At 37.8% G+C, this 5,000-nt stretch overlaps 1 long non-coding RNA gene across 1 annotated transcript; it reads left to right on the top strand.

Annotated features, from left to right (window-relative positions):
- Positions 1-2,120: 2,120 nt before the first annotated feature.
- On the top strand, positions 2,121-3,033 carry LOC136064592 (uncharacterized). The gene is made up of 3 exons (XR_010626217.1): positions 2,121-2,504; positions 2,613-2,685; positions 2,788-3,033. It is a non-coding gene; the product is annotated as an uncharacterized LOC136064592 (long non-coding RNA).
- The last annotated feature ends 1,967 nt before the right edge of the window (positions 3,034-5,000 follow it).

The following is a 5,000-nucleotide window of genomic DNA, read 5'->3' as shown; positions in this document are numbered from 1 at the left end:
AGCAGCCTTAATCCCGCAATGAAGGCTGCCTCATAGAAACCAACCTTAGGCGACCGACCTATGTAACATTTCTCCCTTTTTTCAGCCTTCCTAATGGGGATGTTGTTAGGTATTTAGAAACGAAGCCTAAGCCTATCAAAAACCTCCTTCATCATGCTTACTGGAAAGTCATTGACTGACTAGATTCTGGGAAGGATGATTTTTAGGTAGATTTGTCCAAGTGGATGGGTTTCCACCTCTTCCTTAAAGGGTGAACATGCCGATGACTCCCTTTCAAAGTTGGACGGTTTGTTAAACTTATACTCACATCTCGATGAATGAGCCTTCTCATCACTTAACACCATACGGACAGACACTGAACATTCACTCATCGTCTCACTATTTCTTGACATTTTCTCACCTACAAGCAACAAATGAAAACTAATATTCTACTCACTCAAACTCCTAAGCATAGGACTGATGGTCGCTAAATCGGAACAAAAGTAACGAAAAAAAATATAGAAAGAATAAGAAACTTACATAGGAAATTCGAAGATAGGTGTGAGTGATGAAATAGTAAAATCGATAAGCGTCTAAAGGCAATGATCCTTTTTAGAGTGACGAACAAAGAAAACCGATGAAAGAAGAAAAACTCTAGATTGAACAATGGGAAGAAAGAAATGACAAATGGGCATTAAGCTATTTATAGGACAAAGAGGCACAGGAAATGAAGCGAGGCTACTATTCAAACTGACCTTTCACAGGTCGCCACGTGTCACATAACCCCTTCAAAAGACGTTTTTGCCCTTGAGAATGGCACATACCTCTAAATAGGGTAATTAATGACTAGAAGATTCCTCTATAGTACTCCGTAGCCTATCGGTTATCTCAACGAACAACGAAGTAAGGGGCAGCTGATAAGGCAATTTTTGTCTGACCTTACACCTATGAACTTTCCACTCGTCAGGATGTATGTTCCCCCTCAATGGGTCCCATGGGGTCAGGGATCCATCTGGCTAAGTGGGATAGGTCCCGACGAGTTAACCATCCCCTCCCCTCCAAAGGTTCTACCAAACGACTATTCATGTAACTGATGAATGGGACTGAGCTTACACCGACAAATGGGACTAAGCTCACACCGACGAATGGGATTAAGCTCATACCGATGGATGAAGTGGGCCCATGCCGACAAATAGTGGGATACCCCGACAATTGAATCTACTGGGTCCCACAAGCTCTTGCGTATCCTCCACTCATGTATCCTTATATAGAAATAACTTGCACACCACGCCCAAAAACCCTACTACACGTTCGTATCTTCCCTATATGGAAAGATAAACCTTGAGATCTCGGGATATTAACTACGTATCCTCCATGCAAGGAAAAATCCTATCTTCATGGGATTTTGGTCAACCCTACTGCTATATAAACATCAGACCTCCCCTCCCCCGAGGTAGGTGAAAAATTTCTAGCTCTCACAATATTAAGTTCTTGGAGATTCTTCCATCACTACCCTAACCTTCAGAGAGTCTTTGGCGGGCACTCCACCGGTGCTATCTATAGGTCCCTTGTTTCTTTTTATTCTTTAGGTACTTCGATTAGCGCGTGTTTGGACGATCAACTCACTAACAATTTTGTGCATCATCACTAACAAAGACATCTAGTGTTCAAATTTTGTCATCCCAGTTATTGAATTATAAAAGAAAAAGTGGTTTTTTTTCCAATTTTGTGTATGGCATAATGGCTCGATTTGATTTCTTTATAATCTTTCTTCCTTGTCATTCTCATTTGTTGGAAAAAGAAAAATTCACACTTTGGAGTGTTTGGTACACGCGTTTGAAAATATGTGTGAAAATATATATAAATAAAAAAGTGTGTGAAATATGTATAATATTATTTAAAAATTAAAAATATGTGTTTAAATAAGTATACCAGACAGCCCCTTAGAGCATCCACAATGGGGGTTGTATATGCCAAATGCTAGGAGCATTTGGTATTTAAACCCCAAAATCCACCAGCAACCGGGAAGGTAAATCCCATATGCAAAAAAAAAAAAAAAAAATGAGATTTAGCTACAGTACCATCTCAAATGTAAGATGGTACTGTAGCTGAATCTTATAAAAAAAAATAATATTTTAATATTTTTTCCCGGGAATATCTCTCACGCTCTTTATTATTTCTCATTATTTTCTCTTTCTTCGGTCTCTCTTTCTCCGTTCTCTCTGTCTCCTCTGCTGTGTGATATCTTCAGACCCATTACTCTGCCCCTCTCTCTCCGATCAGTTATGGGTGCTTCTCTTTCTTCGTTCTCTCTGTCTCCGTGATCCGATCCCCTTTACCGATTCAGTCCTCTCATAAATCGGTTTGGATTCACCGATTCACTCATCAAAATCACCGATTCACTCGTCCCATCGGTCTCTCAAATCAAATCGGTTTGGATTCACCGATTTGTTTGCAAAATCTCTTCACGAAGCTCCATCGGTCTCTCAAATCAAATCAGAATCAAAATCAAAGCAATTTACTAGGTGGGTTTTGTGTTTGTGTTTGTGTTTGTGTTTCTGCAATAAAAAATGGGGATTCAGCTTGTGTTTGTGTTTGGGTTTTGATCTAAGAATGGTTGTTGATGTTTGCAGAGGTGGGGACCCATTTCAGAGTTCCATCCGAAGCCTTCTTTTGGGGACCCAATTCATTCATTTCATTTCATGGGTATGTATATATAGCTCTCACTCTTTCTTTGTATATTATATATAGTATTATATTTCTATACATGGATCCAACACTTTTCTTTTTCTTTTTTGTTTTAATCAGATTCTGCTGTCTGAGATTGGAGGCCAACATTCTTGCTCTTATTGGGCGTCCAATAATTTTCGCTCTTATTTCTTTGGATTCTTTCGGTGACTCTGAACTCCGCTCCAGTATGTTTCCTACTTTTGTTCAATTGCTTTGCATCCTTTATTTTGTTTTGGGTTCTGTTCTTTTAAGAGTCATATATAAAAATGCATTTGTGAATTTCTTTTAGTTGTTAAGATAAACATTTAGAATTAATGCCAAAAAAAAAAAAAACCCAATACAATAGTTCAATAGTTGCATGTTGTGTGTTTCCTTGTGGATTGATTTGGAAACATTTAGTGTACCCAGTTTCGATTCTATGACAATGGCACGTTTTATATGTTGAAGCTGCAATTTCGGTATGTTTAGTGTAAATTTAGGAATGGTTCTTAAAAGGAGCTGTGGAATTCAGTTCAATGAGTGTGAAAATTATTGGGGTGTAGTCAATAGCACAGAATTTTCACCGTACATATTTGATTTGACATTTGGAAAACAATTATAATTAAGCATCCATGGAAAGAAATCGATTTTGTTACTAATGTCACTGTATTGGTGTGTGAAAGGAAATGAAGATTCTCTTTTGATCTTTCTAGAGCAATTTAAAAATACTAGAGCATCTCAAGCATCTACATTTCCACTTATGTAAATCTCATTTTATTATTAAATGTCCTGTTTTGAACTCTTCCTTGTAGAGACTTCTAAACCGATATTTCTCTAATTACTTATTTACATGCAATGTTCCTTGTACTTATTAAGCCCACTATGCAATGTTACTGTGTAATTAAGCCCACTGTGTAATTAAGCCCACAATGTTACATGCAACTATTCTGTGTTACTGTGTAATTAAGCCCACTATGCAATGTTCCTTGTACTTATTAAAGCAATGTATAGGGACACAAGTTAGAGATGTAATTAAGCCCACTACTCTGTGTTACTTATTTACATAAACTCACTATTTGATACTATTTTATTGTACAAGGATTACAGTATCTCAGCTCAAAAGTTGTGAATGAAAAAATGTCATTAGACTTACTATGTTTGTAATAGGCCATTTGTGAGTGATGCTTTTGTTTGTAATAGGCTCTTAGGAACACTGAATTAGTACTTAGCTAGTATCCAAATTCTCATCCCATTAAAGCAATGGGGAATACAGAATAAGTAAAGATCGATAAATCCAAATGAATGATTGAATGTGTTTTGTATGCAGTTGGGCATTAAGATCCAAGCTCGTGAACAAAGAGAATGAACCCTTAGCAACCATTAACACAGCTAGCAAATGAGTTCCAAAACTAGCCAATAGTCATACACAAAAAAGTATGAGTTACAGTTCTACTACTGTCACTCAATTATGTCCACAAGAGCCTCTCTCACATAACATGTGATCAAGGCAGGGGGCTACTCAGGCCTAACCACTGTTCCCTTGTGAACCCCCACACCTCTCCTAACCTTAAGTGCACACTTTCTCTACCTTGTAAATTAACCTCCATTATGTTGGGGGTTACTTGGAGTAAGTGAAAGCCTTTTGTATATAAGACCTAAACTTCTTCATTCCCTTTCAAAAAAGCTCTCTGTTTGTACTGTCACAAAACATAAGGGATAGTTTGTATTTCTAATATATTGTTTTGATTAGGAGTTGTCAAAATATATTGTAGGATGTTGTTGTACATGAGAAGCTGCCACCAATCATAATATGTGAAGGCTTTGAACTCTTGTAGATTTGGTTAGGTTTGTATTTCTAATTGTAGTACTGTTTTCTAAAAGGGATGGATACACAAGAAGAGATAGCACGATATGCTAATATCTCACGGATGGATGATGATTTTCTGGCACCATTTTTAAGTGGGTCTCAAAATACTTCAATGCCCATCCAAGAGTCTTGTCCGGAAGTTGAAATTGTCACCCCTAATCCAACAAAACGTGGTGGCAACTTCAGCGTAGATGAGGACAAACTCCTTGTCTCTGCATGGCTTAACATTAGCATGGATGCCGTGGAAGGTACTGACCAAAGACTTGACAAATTTTGGAAGAAAATTTGGCAATATTTTTGCAAGAACAATACTTACGGAACCACACGTTCTGCTTCCTCCCTCAAAAGTCGATGGGGAAATATTAATAGGGAGACAAGTAGGTTTGCTGGGATCATGGCTAAAATTGAAGCCCGAAATCCAAGTGGTGTGACTTACGAGGACAAG

The sequence above is a fragment of the Quercus suber genome, unplaced genomic scaffold (assembly GCF_002906115.3).
Source record: "Quercus suber isolate HL8 unplaced genomic scaffold, Cork oak 2.0 scaffold_713, whole genome shotgun sequence".
Classification (NCBI taxonomy): Eukaryota; Viridiplantae; Streptophyta; class Magnoliopsida; order Fagales; family Fagaceae; genus Quercus; species Quercus suber.
The sequence above is the reverse complement of the archived record's forward strand: the minus strand, read 5'-3'. Positions and strand labels throughout refer to the sequence as shown.